At 39.3% G+C, this 19,785-nt stretch overlaps 1 long non-coding RNA gene across 1 annotated transcript in view; it reads right to left on the minus strand.

The window, feature by feature from the left end:
• LOC123386806 overlaps positions 1-19,785 on the minus strand; it is a 536,021-nt gene that overhangs the window by 376,176 nt on the left and 140,060 nt on the right. The gene's annotated exons all lie outside the window — the stretch shown is intronic.

A 19,785-nucleotide genomic window follows, 5' to 3' on the forward strand; every position in this document is an offset into this window, starting at 1 on the left:
GTAAGTCTAGTTAATATTTGTCACCATATAAAGTTATTACAGTATTATTGACTACATTCTCGAGGCTGCGCTTTATATCCCCATGGATTATTATTATTACTTTTTACAGCTGAAGGACTGTACCTCTTGATCCCCTTCACCTACATCGCCTATTGACCCAAATTCCTCTTCCTTGGCAGCCAACAATTTGTCCTCTGTATATATGTCTGTTTCTGTTTTGTTTGCTCATTTGGTTTTTGTTTGTTTTTAGATTCCAAATATAAATGAAATGATATCTGTCGTTCTCTGGCTATTTCAATAAGCATAATACCACCTAGGTCCATCCATGTTGTCACAAATAATGAGATTTCATTTCATTTCCATTTATGGTTGAGTAATATGGCATTGTGTGCATGTGTATATATATACACACACACACACATCCGCTTGTGTGTGCGTGTATGTGTGAACACATATACCACACCTTCTACGTCTATTCATCTATCAACAGACACTTAAGTTGTTTCCAAAGTTTTGCTATTATAATTAATGCTGCATTAAAAATAGGGGTGGATATGCCTTTTCAAATTAGTGTTTCCTTTTTGTTCAAATACTCAGAAAAAGATTTTCTGGACTATATGATAGTTTTATTTTTAGTTTTCTGAGGAGCCTCTATACTGTTTTCCACAGTGGTTGCACCGATTTACATTCCCACCAACTGTGTATGAGGTTTCCCTCGTGTGAGATGATATCTCATCGTGGTTTCAATTTGTATTTGGTTTCATATTGTTTTTCCTTACGATTGAACATCTTTTCATCTGCCTGTTGGTCATCTGGGTAATTTATTTAGAAAAAATGTCTAGTCAGGTCCTCTGCCAATATTTTAATTACATTATATGTTTTTTGTTTTTGTTTTTTGTTCTTTTTTTTAATTTTTTTAAAAAAACATTTTTTTTTCAACGTTTATTTATTTTTGGGACAGAGGGAGACACAGAATCGGAAACAGGCTCCAGGCTCTGAGCCATCAGCCCAGAGCCTGACGCAGGGCTCGAACTCCCGGACCGCGAGATCATGACCTGACTGAAGTCGGACGCTTAACCGACTGCGCCACCCAGGCGCCCCTTTTTTGTTCTTTTGTTACCAAGTTGTATGAGATCTTCCTACATTTTGGATGTTAACCCTGTATTGGTTGTATTATTAGCAAATATTTTCTCCCATTCAGTGGGCTGCTGTTTCATTTGGTTGATGGTTTATTTCACTGCAACATGAGTTTTAGTTTGATGTGGTCTCATTTATTTTTTTTATTTTGTCACCCTTGCCTGAGGAAATAGACCCCAAAAATATTTCTGAGACTGATATAATCGATTTATTGTCTGTATTTTCTTTTAGGAGTTTTTATGGTTTCAGGTCTTAAGTCTTTAATCCATGTTGACTTTATTTTTGTGTATGGTGTAAGAAAGCGGTCTAGGTTTGTACTTTTGCATGTAGCTGTCCAGAATTCCCAACAATCACTTATTAAATAGATGGTCTTCTCCCTGTTCATATCCTCACCTTCTATGTCATAGATTTATTGATCATATAAATGTGGGCTTATTTCCAGGGTCTCTATCCTGTTCTATTGATCTGTCTGTTTTTGTATCCATAACTTAAGTTTTGATTATTAAAGATAGCCAAAACAATCCTAAAAAAGAAAACCAAAGCTGGAGCCATCACAATTCCAGACTTTAATCTGCATTACAAAGCTGTAATTACCATTACAGTATGGTACTGGCACAAAAACAGATCAATGGAACACAAAGATCAATGGAACAGACTAGAGAACCCAGAAAGACACCCACAAATGTATGCCCAACTAATCTTCAACAAAGCAGGAGAGAACATCCAATGGGGAAAAAAAAGTCACTTCAGTAAATGGCGCTGGGAAAACTGGACAGCGACATATAGTTTGAAATCAGGGAGTGGGGTACCTTCAGTTTTGCTTTTTCACAAGATGGCTTTATTTGGAGTCTTGTGGTTTTCTGTCCCTCTTCTCATTCTGTGACCTCTTTAATGTAAATGTCAGAGCTCTTGTTATCCTAGAGGTCCCGTAAACCATTCTATTCTTATTTCCAAAAATTATTTTTTCTGTTGAGCTTGGGTGATTTCCACTACCCTGTCTTCCAGATTCTTTCACTCTTCTGTGTCATCTAATCTGCTGATTTCCTCTAGTGTATTTTTCATTTTAGTTCTTGTATTCCTCAGCTCTCATTGGTACTTTCTTATACTTTTTATCTATTTGTTGAAATTCTCACTTTGCTCATCCATTCTTCTCCCAAGTTCAGGGAACATCTTTATGACATTACTTTGAACTCATTATCAGGTAGATTGCTTATCTCTGTTTTGCCTAGTTATTTTTAAGAGTCTTCTTTTTGTTTGAATAATATTCCTCTGTCTTTTCATTTTGCCTGATTCTCTGTGTTTGTTTCCATGTATTAGGTAGGCCGACTACATCTCCTAGTCTTGAAGGAGTGGCTTTATGTAGCAGGTGTCTTGTGGGGCCTAGACACCCAATCCCTTTGGTCATCAGAGCCAAGCACTCCAGGGGTGTCCCCTGTGGGCTTCATGGGCCCTCCTGCTCCTGAGAGGCCATCAGTGCTACAGGCATATTGGTGGGCAGGGCTGGCCTTCCTCGAGGAGCCCCTTTGTGGGGTGATGGTCCAGACTGAGGTTGCCTGCCAGACAAAGCCACTCTGGGGGAACTCTGGCTCTAACCAAAGCTGTATGCCAACTGTGGCAATCCAGGAGCAACACTGGAGGGGTGCCTACGAGGGTGTGCTGGTTGGCTGGAGCGGGTCTGCAGAGGGACACCAGGGTAGGACTGGTGGTGTTACCCAGGTAGATGAGGAGTACCATGACACCATCCAAAGCTGGGACAACGAGGGAGAAAATGAGTAAAAAAAAGAAAAATTGGTCACCATCTCTTCCCTTCCCAGAGAAAGTTCTAACAAATCGTTGCCTCTCTGGCACAGGCCCAAAAGGGAATCAATAAATGCCCTTCATATACAGGCCAGACACTTTTCAAATGTCTGCCGCTGGGCTGAATGCTGGAGCAGTGAGTTTGTGTGTAAGCTCTTTCAGAGTGGAGTCCTGGTTTCCTATATCTCTCTGGCTCTCCTGGAGTTAAGGCCACTGGTTTTCAAAACTATATATCGTGAGGATTTGTCTTCCCAGTGCAAGTCCTCAGGGCAGTGGTGTCCAGTGTGGGGTTTCTCAGGGAGGACCTGTGAGTTAGTAACACTCCTCCTGGTTGTGAGTCACCAAGCTGGGGGTATGGTGTGGGTCCTGACAAGACCATATTCCTGCCCCATGTTCCATATGATCTGACTTTTTCTTTACACCTGTAGTTGTGGATGACCTTTTCTGCTAGTCTTCAGGTTGTTCTCAAAGACAGCTGCTTCCTATGGACTTGTATTTTTGATATGTTCATAGCAAGAGGTGAGTAAGCTCAGGATCCTCCTAGCTTAGCACACTTGATCCAAGGTGATGTTCTTAACCTCTAACTGCAAATGTCCTTTCCTATTTCATCCCCAGGCACTGAATTGATGATGAGTTGATCCACAGGCTTTCTATTCATATATTTTTTTAAATTTTTTAAAATGTTTATTTTTCAGAGAGAGAGAGAGAGAGAGAGAGAGAGAGCGAGCAGGGGAGGGGCAGAGAGAGAGGGAGACACAGAATCTGAAGCAGGCTCCAGGCTCTGAGCTATCAGCACAGAGCCTGATGCGGGGCTCGAACTCACAAACTGTGAGATCATGACCTGAGCCGAAGTCAGACACTCAACCGACTGAGCCACCCAGGCACCCCTATGCTCCACTATTTTATTTATTTTTTATTAAATTTTTTTAATGTTTATTCATTTGAGAGAGAGAGAGAGAGAGAGAGACACAGAGAGAGAGAGACAGAGAGAGAGAGAGACAGAGCATGAGCGGGGAGGGGCAGAGAGAGAGGGAGACACAGAATCTGAAGCAGGTTCCAGGCTCGGAACTGTCTGTACAGAGCCTGATGTGGGGCTTGAACTCGTAAGCGGTGAGATCGTGACCTGAGCTGAAGTCATACACTTAACCAATGCAGCCACCAAGGCACCCCTGTATTCATATTCTTAATTCCTAGAACCCATGTAAAATTGTGCAGTATGTTTTATAAGTGGGACTTTTTTTCTTGTGGTCGTATACTGTACGTGTTATGCATTTCAGATTTATGCACAGTATAATGTACACTATGTGATAAATAGTATATTTCATACCCATCTATTTATGTAGTGGTTTGTGTAGTGAGGATATATGGCAAACTTTTGTCTTTCCTATATAAGGCTTTGTATTTCCTAGGATGAGACAAAAAAAAAGACAACTGAATTTAAAACTGTGTAACAGGTCTTCATTCAATTAAGAAGATAGAAAACATAGAAATATGATGATGAAGTCTGTGGAGTTTCTTGAATTTTGAGGATTTAATATGTAAACTCATGCTTAAAAATTTAATATTTAAAGACCCAAATTATGCACCAATCTGAGGGGACAACTAATGTTGAGGCTCCAGAGGGAAGAATGGTTTTGGCATGTTCTACATAAAGGAAGACCAGAGTGGCTGGAGTTAGTTAAGAATAATAATAATTGGAGAGAACAGGAAATAGGACATGAGAATAAGCAACCGCAAAAGAATGGGAGCCTTGTTGTTGGAACCACACTGGGGAGTCGTTAATCCTGGCAAAATAGGATGGACCTTCAGTTGGACAAAATCTTAGAGAAACCCCAGGCTTGTCCCACTGATGATTCTTTTTTGTCCCTAGCCTGGAATGAAGGTCTATGTTGTTTCCCTTATTTCTCCCGACAACGTGCCCTAGTTCGGTATATTTACAGTAGCATTGCATGCTACCTGTGCTAGATTCTACAAGTCAGCAAATCTGACACTCATGTGTATTCATCATTACCCCTGAAAACCTTTTAAGTCTCTCACAGAGTAAGGAATATTTAGTAGTTCTATTCATAAACCTGCACACTAATTCTATGTATCAAAAGTTTGAGAAGCACTCTGAGAGTTTATCCACAAAGAAAGTCTCTGTGCAGATGTCTGGGCATTGAAATTGCTCGGTGTTTAACAAAAGTACCAAATCCCTAAATGGAAGGGTGGAAAGTTCTCATTCTGCCTGCAGGATTTATAATGTTCGGATGTGTTTGCAAACATAAAGGAGTCATACCACATGCTGGGTCTAGGTCCTACAGTCACAGTGAAAGGCAGATGCAGAGATGAGACTGCTCTGCTTGCAACCCCAGTTCTGATCCCCCTTCTCGAACCATGGTGTGGGAAAATGGACTCCGACTCCTGATGTTCTCGACAGTTTTATTTCCAACGCTACCCTGATTCTGTTGCTTCAACCAGATCTTCTGTTACTTCATTACTGACTTTCTCACTTGTCTCTTTAGTCTTTATCTCTCACGATTACTTTCCTTTGACTTTCAGATACATCTTTGGACCCTGTCTCTCCAAAAGTTATGACAAGTTATCTTGCCTTGTTTTTACCATCAAATTCAGTAAAACAATAATCAGCATTCTCTCCTCTCACTTTTTCAGCTTCACCTAATACAACCTGAATGCTGCCACACTACTGCACTGAAACCTGGATTTCAGTGTTATGGGTATTTCCTAGATCTCTCCCCCAAAGATCTACTCTCAAGCCCTCTCCTATGTGACCTCTCAGAAAACGTCTCTGCTGTTTCCTGGGCTTCCTTCTTAAAACTTTCTGGCTTCACTTTCAGGAAATGATTTAGCTCCACCTCCCACCTGACTGATCTCTTTCCCATTGTCTGTCTCTCCCACACGCCCTCCCCTTCCATAGGGACATTCTGCAGGGCTCAGCACTCAGCCAGAGTGGCTCATAATTCTCTGCTCTCCCACTTTATAGTGCCATCCGTTTATGTCTCCAACAAATTCTCTATTCAAATGACACCCAGAGTTATATCTTCAATCTATAGAACTTGTAGAAGTAAATACAATACACAGTCTCATTCTTTCTAAATGTTAAATATTCCATAATTCTATGATAGTTAATACAAATAGCATATAATACTGTAAATGACTTCAAGGAACAAGTCTAAAATTAAATTTGTTCTCTTTCTCTCAAACCCCATCACATCCTTGTGTATTCTGTACACAGTGCAATGGCATCACCATCTATGCATTCACTCAAAAATCACAGGATCAACTTTTATCATGCCTTCTGTCACCCCTGATTCAAGAGAATAGCAGTCTCTAATGTGTCTATCTCTATAATGGTTTTCAAATCTAGTCTACTTCTCGTTTTCCTACTCCTACTCATGACAATCTATATTTAATTCCTGGATTATTGCAATATATTCCTGAATATTTTTTATTTCCTTTTTTTAAAAACTCAATTTCTATTCTAAATTGTCTTTCTAAAAATAACATATACTTGGAAATTCTACTACTTGCTTAAAAATAATGATACTTCTCCACTATTTGCAGAAAAATGGGCCTGATATTTCAGTCATTTTGCAGTTATAGCCCAGCTTTTATCCTAATCTCTTTTCCTACAATTCCTATGTCAAATTATAGTCTCCAGACCCTCAGGTGTCTGTATCATTCCCCCAGCATGCTAAGCAGATTCAAGTATGAAACAGAGGAAGATTATTATCTCTTTCTTTTGGAATTCTGATAATCCATGGTTCATAACTTGGAATATACCCTTCCTTCAACAGTTCTGAAGGCTTATTCCCTTGGATTTAAGACTATATTTCAGTGATTCACACTTAGATGTTGCTCAAATAGTTGTTCTATTTGGAAATAATAAAAGGGGTCATCGAAACTTTACCTTCTACACTGTAATAGAAAACCAGGAGAGGGGAAAGGCCAGTATCTTAAAAAGAGCAAGAGGAGCCTTTGCTATGAGGCCAACCTATTTAAAGGGAGCATCCTTTAACAAATGAAAAATCTCCTTAGGAAACGCATGAACACATTTATCTCTAAGACTGTGATCCAGCCAGCAGCATCTCTTTAAACTGTCACATTTCTTCTCAGCCATCGTCGCTACAAGACCAGGTTTTCTAACATTTACTCCTGCAATTTTCAAATGTTCTCATACAAGGTTATATGATGTTCCAAAGAAAGCAATAGATCTACACTGTTGAGTTCTCAATTTAAGCCTCAACGATGATGACGACAGTGCTTTTATAAAACTCTGAGGTATTGAGCTCTGCTTCTGATATTGCAGCTCTTAAATTTTATCGAGCCAGGTACGTCTAGTGTCTGCGGAGAGTGCTAGGCACTTTTCGATGCTGTATGAACACTCTGAGGCTACCTTACGTGATGGCACCATAATGAACTCTAAGCATTTATTGAGCTCGTAGAAACGTGGCCTATCCCCTCAGTATAGTTTCCTTTCCACAAAAGCCTGCTGCAGCTGGTTTTTGCAACCAACAATGCCATCTTCCCCATCCCAATTCATGTAAGTAAACTGCGAAATAGATTACAATGTACATAATACATTTCCCTTATCACCGATAAACATTAAAAATAACAGACTCACAAGTTTCGCTCATTTAGATACATGTTGCCTACCACTTTTATTCTATCCCAGCTCATTTTAATTATTTCCAGAACTACTCTCCTCGAGACGGGTTGGAAACAACTCCTGTAATTGCTGGAGGAGGTGAAAAGAAACTGGTATCGTTACCTTCTATTTTGCCACGCAGATGTTACTTCATAATTAAGTATGTTCTTTGAATCAGAATGATAGTTTTGTTCTACATTCAACATCAGATGTGACAATCTAAACGATATCTTACATAGATCCCACAGTGCTACTGAATTCATGAAATTTTATCTGGGAGCTATTTAGTTCTTTATTTACCACAACCTGAGGCATTCTCCACTTCTCTCCCTCCCAACTTTCCTCGGAGAAAAAGGCAGGCAGGGTAATTAGAAACAGTGGACAGAAACTGAAAAAGAATGTTTTTGACGTGTGTGCTGACAGAAAATGAGAGCAAGGTTGTTGTTGTTGTTGTTGTTTTCATTCTAATATGTTGATAAATCACTCCCCGAATGGGTAGGGCAGGTCAAAAGGAGTAGGTACCAGGGAGATGACTATAAAATGACTTATCTCCAGTGTCTTTATGTCATCGTGTATGCAACTATCTTACATTGCTAGGACTCACAATAAAATTATTTGAGATACTTCCCGGGTCTGTTTTTATCCTAGAAGAATGAGTCCCTAATAACTGCAATTTTAGATCTGTTATAGGACAGCAAAGGGATCATTAGCCACTCCAGACTATGTTTTTCCAAACTTTTACTTAGATATTACAAAAGAGAATAAACACATAATCATTGCTTCTTAGTTTTTATGCTATGATTTTTAAGTTGAATGTAATAATGTTGCCAACTCAATCTTTTCAACTTAAATATATATTGACCTCACCATCCTCTCACAGTTTCCAAATCGATATTTTTCCAGGCAATTTATATAATACAGAAAAACTCCAAGAAGAAGCAAAAACCACTCAAGATACCACAGCACAGCAATGACCCTGGTAATATCACTTGTCTAGATGTTACTTAAACAATCTATCTACCTATTTATCTTTATCACTTAAAAAGTGTTTCAAAAATGCATGCTATCTAAATGTATTTATACAATGCTATTATTTTAAATTGATATTAACAATGTGAGCAAATAAAATGTATAGAAGGTGGGAAGAGTTGTGATTTTATTTATTTTAAATGTTTATTTATTTATTTATTTTTGAGAGAAAGAGAGAGACGCACACACACATACCATCAGAGTGCTAGCAAGGGAGGGGCAGAGAGAGAGGGAGACACAGAATCCCAACGAAGTTCCCAAAGAGGATCTTAGTTGTCAGCACAGAGCCCTACACAGGGCTCACATGAACCATGAGATCATGACCTGAGCTGAAATCAGATGCTTAACTGACTGAGCCAGTCAGGTGCCCCTAGAGTTGTGATTTCAATATTGATTCCAAAGCAAGCAAGTCAAATAGGGTTGACATTATGCATTTTTTCTCCCTTTCCTTCCCTTTTCCTTTCCCCATTCCCTTTCCATCACTCCCTTCCTTACCTTCTTTTTTCTTTTTTTTCTTGCAAAAGCATACAGCTCAATGAGTTTTCACCAATATATACCTGTGTAACCACCACCCTATTTAAGATGGCTTTTGTCCAACAATTTTTGAAATTAATCCATGAAGTGGTCATATCCTTTTCTTTTGTTGAATTGTTTATATGCTAAATATAACACAATGTGGATATCCATTCTCACAGGGATGGTCAGTTGTTCAGCACCTTTTGATGAAGTTAAACATATGTGTACCCCATGACCATGGAATTCTATTTTTCCACATGTACCTAAGAGGATTAGAGCATATGCCCAGAAACTAATTGGACAGGGATGATTACAGGACTTTTCCTGATAACTGTATAAAAAATTACCAGCTCTCAGGTGGGAACAGCTCTTTAGAAAAGAAAATAAAAGCAGATGTTGAGAGAACTTTAAATCTTTGAATCTTAAGAATTTTCTGAAGTAGTATCAATCAACATTTTCTGTTATAGTGAATCATTTTTTATTTTAACATTGGCACTATTATATTCTGTTTGCCAAATTGATGAACGAAAACTTATTGTCATTTTATATAAGTACAGTATAGTTTCTTGTTTGTAAACACATCTCCATATCTCTGAATGGTATTTAAGATAAATCCTTAAGAAAAAATTTTCAAGAAAAGGTAAAGCATATTTTTATTGAAAATGGGTTTATAGTTACTGCCAAATTATTCTTGCAAGTCTTCATCAAATTATCCCTGAACTAATACACTATGAACATTATATCTCTTTCACCCGAATGATATTCTGTATATTGAACAGACATATTAAATACTTCCTAGTTTTATCAATGAAGATACTATGTGGCTGAAATTTGAATTCCTTTATTAATGCTGGAACTTAAATTTTTATATAAGTATTAATTATCTATCCATACATGCCTTGCTCATGACCTTTGTATATAGCTTTGAGTGGTTTTAACATTTTCAAATGCAGTAACAGTAACATATAGATATAGTATTTCCATGAACCTTTAATTTTACATAGCATCATATTTTAAGATTTATCTATGTTGGGGCATCTACATAACTCAGTCGGTTAAGAATCGAACTCTTAGGGGCGCCGAGGTGGCTCAGTCGGTTAAGCGTCCGACTTCAGCTCAGGTCACGATCTCGCGGTCCATGAGTTCGAGTCCCACGTTGGGCTCTGGGCTGATGGCTCAGAGCCTGGAGCCTGCTTCTGATTCTGTGTCTTCCTCTCTCTCTGACCCTCCCCCATTCATACTCTGTCTCTCTCTGTCTCAAAAATAAACTCTTGGGGCACCTGGGTGGCTTAGTTGGTTGAGCATCTGACTTCAGCTCAGGTCATGATCTCGCGGTCTGTGGGTTCGAGCCCTATGTGAGGCTCTGTGCTGACAGCTCGGAGCCTGGAGCCTGCTTCAGATTCTGTGTCTCCCCCTCTCTCTGCCCCTCCCTGGCTCGTGCTCTGTCTCTCTCTCTGTCAACAATAAATACACACATAAAATTTTTTTTAAAAAGAATCGAACTCTTGATTTCGGCTCAGGTGATGAACTCAAGGTTCGTGAATTCCAGCCCTGCATCAGACTCCATGCTGACAGTGCAGAGCCTGCTTGGGATTCTCTCTTTCCTTCTCTCTCTGCCTCTCCCCCTCTTGCTCTCTCTCAAAAATAAATAAGTAAATAAACAAGAAACCTAAAAAGATTTATCTTTGTTGATTTAGTTGGACAAGGTTCATTTTTAATGCTGAATTTCATTCCATTGTATCAGTATGCCGACACTGATTTTTTAGTCCCTATAAATAATATCTGGACAGATTCTAATTACTGTGTTTTTAAAAAATGACGCTACAGGAGCACCTGGGTGGCTCTGTTAGTTGAGCGTGTGACTTCAGTTCAGGTCATGATTGTGCGGTTTGAGCGTTCGAGCCCCCTGTTGGGCTGGATGCTGTCAGCCTGTTGGCATGGGGTCCCCTTTAGATCCTCTGTCCTTCTCTCTCTGCCCCTCCCTCTCCTGCACTGTCCCAAAAATAAAATAAATATTTAAGGAATAAATAAATAATGCCAGTACAAGCTATCAAATCCACATCTCTTAGTGTTCATGTGCAGAAGAACCTCATTAGATGAGTTTATATTCTCACTTTATACAATATCCTTCGATGAAATAAGTCCTTATTAATATAACTGAATTTTAACCAGCCTTTTATTAATAGTTTGCATTTCTGGGCACTGTTCAAAAATTACTCAACTAGGGGCACTCCTGGGTGGCTCAGTCAGTTAAGTGTTCAACTTCGGCAGGTCATGATCTCACAGTTCGTGGATTTGAGCCCCGGGTTGGGCTCTGTGCTCACAGCTCAGAGCCTGGAACCTGCTTCGGATTCTGTATCTCCCTCCTTCTTTGCCCCTCCCACTTGCGCTCTGTCTCTCTCTCTCTCTCTCTCTCTCTCTCTCTCTCTCTCTCTCTCTCAAAAATAAATAAACATTAAAATAATTAAAAATACTCAGGTAAATTCCCCTTCTGCTTAAGATATATGCTTCTATCATAACAATAATATACATCAACTAAAAATCCTGTTTACAAGGACACTGGAGAGTTGTGGATATGAAGAAATGTAAAGAAACAAACTTATAGAAACAAATAAGAATTTCCAAGGTAAGCTCTATTTAAGTTTGAGATTTACTCTAAAACCTCAGTAATCAATACGGCGATATTGCTGCGATGATAGACAGGCAGAGTAATAGCACAGAAATAAATAACTCATAAACAGAAGCACAGATAGTAATACAGATTTTGTCAAAGCTATCCATACTATTTGATAAATTCTTTTCCATAAATGGTGCTAAAAAACTAGATATCTGTATACAAAATAATTTTGAATCTACTTTTACCACTAAAAAGTTACTATCTTGTCCCTTTTTTCACTAAAATGTTGGATATGGATTATAGACCTACGTGCAAAGGCTAAAATTATATTTTAGTATTCATTTCAGTATTTATTTTAGTATTTTTTCATCACCTTGGATTTCTCTGGAAAGACCCAGAACACAATATGCATAAAATATATTTTATATACATATATTTTATATATATTTTATGATATATATATATCATCAGAATTAAAATTTTCTGGTAAGTCACATATATATTTGTGTATACAACACGCATAAAAGAATATATATATATATATATATATATATATATATATATATATATACACACATATACATACATGTGTGTGTGTGTGTATTTCATCAGAATTAAAAATTTCAGGGGCGCCTGGGTGGCACAGTCGGTTAAACGTCCGACTTCAGCCAGGTCACGATCTCGCGGTCCGGGAGTTCGAGCCCCGCGTCGGGCTCTAGGCTGATGGCTCAGAGCCTGGAGCCTGTTTCCGATTCTGTGTCTCCCTCTCTCTCTGCCCCTCCCCCGTTCATGCTCTGTCTCTCTCTGTCCCAAAAATAAATAAGCATTGAAAAAAAAAATTTAAAAAAAATTTCAGGAAGCTACAGCCAATATGAAGAAAATTAAAAGGCAAGGAACAGACTGGGAATAATACTTTCAATGCACATATATGCAGCAAAAGATTTCTGTCTAAACTTTTGAAAGCACTTGTACATATCAACAGGAAAAATGTAAAGAAATCATCAAAATTAGACAAAAGACTTAAATAAGCATTTAACAAATTATATATACAAATGACCAATAAAGCATATGAAAATATTATTTCTGTCATTAAAACCAAAATAGAAGATGACTATACACTTATAGGAATTTACTCTGAAAAGAAAGAAAATGCCAAGTTTTGTAAATGATGAGATTCGATGGAACTTTCACAAATTCCTGGAATACAGGTAAATAGGAGAACTGGGGTTGACAACTCTTGAGCAGTTTCCAATAAAGTTAACCGTATGTGGCCAAGCATCCATCAGTTTGAATCTTAGCTGTATTTCTAAAGAAAATAGGTACATACAGACACACACACACACACACACACACACACACACACACACACACATCCAGTATCTTCACAACAGTTTAAAATAGCCACAAAATGAAATAATCTGTATTTCCTTCAACAAAGTAATGGGCAGGGGTGCCTGGGTGGCTCAGCTGGTTAAGCATCCGACTCCTGATTTTGGCTCAGGTCATGATCTGATGGTTGTGAGACTGAGCTCTGCATCCTGTGTAGCCTGCTTGGGATTCTCTCTCCCCCTCTCTCTCTGCCCCTCCACTGCTTGCTCTCTCTCTCTCTCTTTCTCTCTCTCTCAAAATAAATAAACTTTAAAACAAACAAACAAAAAAAAGTAATGGGGCACCTGGGTGGCTCAGTTGGCTGAGTGTTTGACTCTTGATTTTGACGTAGGTCATGATCCTGGAAGTGTGGGATAGAGCCTCATGTCAGGCATCACGCTTAGCGTGGAGCCTGCTTGAGATTCTCTCTTCCCCTGCTCGCTTCCCTGCTTATGCTCTCTCAAAAAAGAATACAAATAAAATCCAAAGTAACAAAGACAAATTCAGAATATTCAAAAAATACAGTAATAAAATAATAAGCTACTGATAAATATAACAAAAAAACAACACATCGATATACCTGTTCAGGGAATATATAGATACCTGAATTGAGTATAAAAGATGCTAAATCTTTTATAAGTAAAAAAGAAATATAAATGGGTTTTAGGGGTACCTGGGTGGCTCAGTCAGTTGACTGACTGACTCTTGATATGGATCAGGTCATGATCCCAGGGTCATGGGGTCAAGCCCACGTTAGGCTCTGCACTGACTGTGGAGCCTCTTTAAGACTCTCTCCCTCTTTCCCTCTGACCCCTCCCTGCTTGCATGCTTTTTCTCATTCTAAAATAAAAAAGGAAAAGACAGAGGCACCTGGGTGGCTCAGTCAGTTAAGCATCTGACTTCGGCCCAGGTCGTGATCTCACAGCTCATGAGTTCGAGCCCCGTGTCAGGCTCTGTGCTGCCAGCTCGGAGCCTGGAGCCTGCTTCAGATTCTGTGTCTCCCTCTCTCTCTTCCCCTCCCCCACTCATGCTCTGTCTCTCTCTGCCTTGGAAATAAATAAACATTAAAAAAAAGGAAAAGATAAAAAAATGGAGTCTTAAACGGACACAAATAGGAAAATAATATATAGCAATATAATTTTTCAAATAGAAATATCTATCTAAACATTATCAGTAATTTCATTAAATGTCAATTGATTAAATAATCCAATTAAAGGCTAAGATTATTGGGATATTTTCAAAATAGCAGCAGTACCAACGGCATTCGAGATCCACGAAATGGTGTTGTAAGAGACATACCTTAAATATCGAGACAAGTTTGGAAGCAGAGAAAAGGAAACAAAGATATAACTTGCAAATCCTAGTGACTAACCAACATCTAAGTAGATGTTATAGTTGACTCCAAGACAAGGAGAATTTCTAGAGGGAAAAAAAAGGTATGTATATTAATGATAAAGGGTTAACCTACCAAGACAATATTATGCTATAACCTTGCCTCATCCATGTCCTGGAACTTCACTTCCAAATAACATGGAGTAATCAGGACCAGACTCATCCCCCCATCTAAAACAATCAATCAATGAACAAAATACGAAAAGTGACATTTTTTTTTCAAGACACTGGAATCAAACAATGAATAACTGAAATCCCCGAGAGGCCAGAAATAAATGAAGTGAGCCCTACAAGTGCCCCAGAGGACTGCCTTGAGAGAATCACCAGCCACAGGAACGGCAGCCTGTTCAGAGCACAGCAGACACCATGACGACAAGAAACCAAGTTGGAAGCCAGATCTACTCTGCCAGAGAAATAATGTCCTTCTCAAGACATCCCTCTCTAATCCCTGGAACCTGTGGATATTTTACTTTACATGACAAAGCAGACTTTGTAGATTTGAGTAAAACTAAAGATCTTGAGATGGGAGATTATTCTGAATTATTTGAGTGTGCCCAGTCTTTAACAATCGACAGATTTTTCCAGTTGCAAACAGAGAAAGAGACCCCCAGAGAGGGCAGCAGGAAGTCTCGATTTGCTATCACTCACTTTGCAGATGACAGAAGGGAGGCATGAACAGAGGCATGTGGGCTGGAAAACACAAGGGAAGTGATTCTCCCTAGAGCCTCCATAAAGGAATGCAGCCTTAAATTCCTGACCTTGAATTCCAGTGGAACGTGGGCCATACACCTGACCTAAATAAATATAATGTAATAAATAAGTGTGTGTGTTTTAAGTTATATACAATAATAAGTTTGCATTGTAGTACTTTAGTATAGCAGCAATAGAAAACTAATACACGTATCAAGATATGTGGAGTTTGCAAATCAGTCTACCTCAACAAGAAAGCTCACAGAGAGAGAATTTTTAACAATATTCAGCTAATTATGGACCAGTGTGCATTTTTAAGAAAACTCCCTAAATTCAAGGGTAGAATCACCTAAAAGAAATAAAGGCAACGATGTCCCAGGCTCACGAAGAACTAGAAATAGGGTCTGTTCCCACAAACAATACCAGTGACTCTCACGATTCACAGGGCACTGGAATGAACGCAGAAAAAAAGCCCTTGCTTCAGTAGGTGGAGAATAATGTGACCTACCATGAACATTGCTCTGATTCCATTTATAAAACAATAAAAGCAAAGGCTGAAAGGATCTAACATTTCTAAACATCATAACTGCACATCCGAACAAAGATGTAGGACTATCAGAAAAATACAGTGTCACTCAGCACCCAACAAGGTGCTATTCATAATGGCTGGTAAACCAAAACCTTAAAATTACATGGCCCTTACAGAAGCTAGAAAACATGAACAATAATGAAGACAAAAATCAATTTACAACAAACCCAGAATTGATATAGACGTTAGATTTAGGAGATATCAAGGCAATGAATGTTTAATACAAGTATATCTCATGTATTCAAAAAGTTAAGTAGGAACAAAAAACATATTTAAAAGACCTAACTCAAATACCTATGATGAAACTACAATATTAGAAATGAAATATATACACTGAACGGAATTAATGGCAGGTTAGATATTATGGAAAAATAAATTTAAAAAGGATTAGTGAACTTGAATACATTGCAATAAAAACTAATACATACAGAAAGAAAGGATTTTTTTTTTAAATGAGCAGGGCCAGTGAGTATGATAAAATTTCAAGAGACTTAACATATGTATAATTGGAGTCCCTGAAGGAGAGGGGAAGGGAGGCAGAAAACCTTATTTGAACAATGATGTCCTAAGGTGGACTGTTACAGACAAAACTAAAAACTTGAAGAAGTCATTAAAAAAAAAAAAAGTCACTAAGAGTTACCTAATCAGTCAAAATGAGATAAAATGGAATCACTTTTTAAAAATTCAAATACTCCCAAAACATGCATAGGAAGAGGAAAAGGGAAATAAGAACAGATGGGGAAAATAGAAAACAAAAAACAAAGCATGAAACCTAAATATATCAGTAACTACATTAGATATAAATGGCTTAAGTGTCGCAATTAAAAGGCAGAATAGATTGAAACACAAGTAAGACCTTCCTACAAGCTACCTAGTAAAAGCACATTTTAAATAAAGAAAGACTGGCTGAAAGATGGGAAAAACGAAAACCCTCTGCTAATAGTAATGGAAATAATTCTGGGTGATATTAGTATTAAGCACAATAGACTGTACAGTATTGAATAGAATTAGGAGTAAAGGAGGTAATTTCATAAGGATAAAGATATAATTTGCTGATGGGTTACAAACAGTTGTAAGCAATTATTTACATAATAACAGAGCATCCAAATACATCAGGCAAGAACTTATTGAACTGCAAGGACAAACATATGCATCCATAGACACGCTCAGAGATTTCTATACCTTGTCTCAATAACTGATACAAAGTGTAAACAGACATTCAGTAAGGTTACAGAAGATGCATATACCATTATAAAAAAGCTTGAACTCACTGGTATTTATAGAACATGCCACAAACAAAAAATCAGACACAAGTACACATTCTTTTAAAACGCATATAGCTGGGTGGCTCAGTCAGTTAAGCGGCTGACGTCGGCTCAGGTCACGATCTCTCGGTCCGTGAGTTCGAGCCCCGTGTCGGGCTCTGTGCTGACAGCTCAGAGCCTGGAGCCTGTTTCGGATTCTGTGTCTCCCTCTCTCTGACCCTCCCCCGTTCATGCTCTGTCTCTCTGTGTCTCAAAAATAAATCAACGCTAAATAAATAAATAAATAAATACATAAATAAATAAATAAATAAATAAATAAATAAAATACATATAGAACATTAGCAAGATGGACCAAATTTGTGATTTAAAAAAAAAATGATAAATTTAAAACAACTCAAGTATGCTTTCTATCCACTACAGGATTAAATTAAAAATAAATGGAGTTTTCTGAAAAACAGGGGCACCTGGGTAGCTCAGTAGGTTGGGCACCTGACTTTGGCTCAGGTCATGATCTCGCAGTTCATGGGTTCAAGCCCAAGTTGGGCTCTGTGCTGACAGCTCAGAGCCTGGAGCCTGTTTCAGATCCTGTGTCTCCTTCTCTCTCTGCCCCTTCACTGGTCGTGCTCCCTCTCTCTCTCTTTCTCTCTCTCTCTCTCTGTCTTTTTTCTCTCAAAAATTAAATAAACATTAAAAAAAAAGAAAACGTCCCAATAAGGGTTATAACCAATATACTTCTTTTCTTTTATTTTTTTTTAATTTTTTTTCAACGTTTATTTATTTTTGGGACAGAGAGAGACAGAGCATGAACGGGGGAGGGGCAGAGAGAGAGGGAGACACAGAATCGGAAACAGGCTCCAGGCTCTGAGCCATCAGCCCAGAGCCTGACGCGGGGCTCGAACTCACGGACCGTGAGATGGTGACCTGGATGAAATCGGACGCTTAACCGACTGCGCCACCCAGGCGCCCCATAACCAATATACTTCTTAAGAATACATGAGTCAATGAAGAAATCAGAAGAGAAATTGTAAAATGTTTTGAGATGAGTGAAAATTAAAACACAACATACAGAATTTATCATCTACTGATAAAGGAGTATTTATAGATGAATTTATACATAAAAAGTCTCTATAGGTAAATGTTCTAAATTATACTTTCAGCTTCTACCTTAAGAAAAACTACAAAAAGAAGAGTATATTAAACTGAAAGTAATTAGAAGGAAAGAAATAACAAAGTCCAGGGTGTAAATCAATGAAAGCAAACACAGAAAAACAATAGAGAAATCAATACAACAAAAAGCTGTTTCTTTGAGAGATAAATACATTTGATAAGCATGTAGCCCATGACTATGAACAAATGAAGAAAAGACACAAAAAAATACCATTATCAGAAATGACAGGTGTGAAATTACTACAAAATCAAGAGATATTTAAAGGATAATAAGGGAATATTGTGAACAAAGTTTTGCCAATAAAGTACAGATCTTAAAGTTCCGAATTCCTTTGAAAATGCAAACTACCAAACAGAAACAGATAACTAGGACTCCAGACCCAGCTTTACTGGAGAATTCTACCAATCATTTAGGGATGAAATATAATTCTTCACAAACTTTTCCAGAAAATTGAGCCAAGAATACTTCCTTAGTCATTCTCTGTAATCAGCACAACTCCAATATCTAAAGTAGACAACACAAAACAAAAAACAAAAACAACTGGTGACAAATTTTTCTCATAAAAGTAGATGAAATTATTCTAACTACAATTTCATCAAACCTAATGTAATTAGAAAAAAAATAGAGGTGGTGAAGGGGAAGAGGGAGAGGGAGAGGGAGAGGGGGAGAGAGGGAGAAGAAGAGGGAGAGGGAGAGGGAGAGGGGGAGAGAGGGAGAGGGAGAGGGGGAGAGAGGGAGAGGGAGAGGGAGAGGGAGAGTGAGAGTGAGAGGGAGAGGGAGAGGGAGAGGGAGAGGGAGAGGGAGAGGGAGAGGGAGAAGGGAAAGGGAGAGAGGGAGAGGGAGAGGGAGAGGGAGAGGGAGAGGGAGAGGGAGAGGGAGAGGGAGAGGGAGAGGGAGAGGGAGAGGGAGAGGGGGAGAGAGGGAGAGGGAGAGGGAGAGGGAGAGGGAGAGGGAGAGGGAGAGGGAGAGGGAGAGGGAGAGGGAGAGGGAGAGGGAGAGGGAGAAGGGAAAGGGAGAGAGGGAGAGGGAGAGGGAGAGGGAGAGGGAGAGGGAGAGGGAGAGGGAGAAGGGAAAGGGAGAGAGAGAGGAGAGGGAGAGGGAGAGGGAGAGGGAGAGGGAGAGGGAGAGGGAGAGGGAGAGGGAGAGGGAGAGGGAGAGGGAGAGGGAGAGGGAGAGGGAGAGAGGGAGAGGGAGAGGGAGAGGGAGAGGGAGAGGGAGAGGGAGAGGGAGAGAGAGAGAGGGAGAGGAGGGAGGGAGAGGGAGAGGGAGAGGGAGAGGGAGAGGGAGAGGGAGAGGGAGAGGGAGAGGGAGAGGGAGAGGGAGAGGGAGAGGGAGAGGGAGAGGGAGAGGGAGAGGGAGAGGGAGAGAGGGAGAGGGAGAGGGAGAGGGAGAGGGAGAGGGAGAGGGAGAGGGAGAGGGAGAAGGGAGAGGGAGAGGGAGAGGGAGAGGGAGAGGGAGAGGGAGAGGGAGAGGGAGAGGGAGAGGGAGAGGGAGAGGGAGAGGGAGAGGGAGAGGGAGAGGGAATCTTAAGCAGGCTCCATGCCCTGCTTACAGCTCAAACTCATGAAC

This window comes from Felis catus, chromosome B4, assembly GCF_018350175.1.
Source record: "Felis catus isolate Fca126 chromosome B4, F.catus_Fca126_mat1.0, whole genome shotgun sequence".
In the NCBI taxonomy this organism is placed as follows: domain Eukaryota; kingdom Metazoa; phylum Chordata; class Mammalia; order Carnivora; family Felidae; genus Felis; species Felis catus.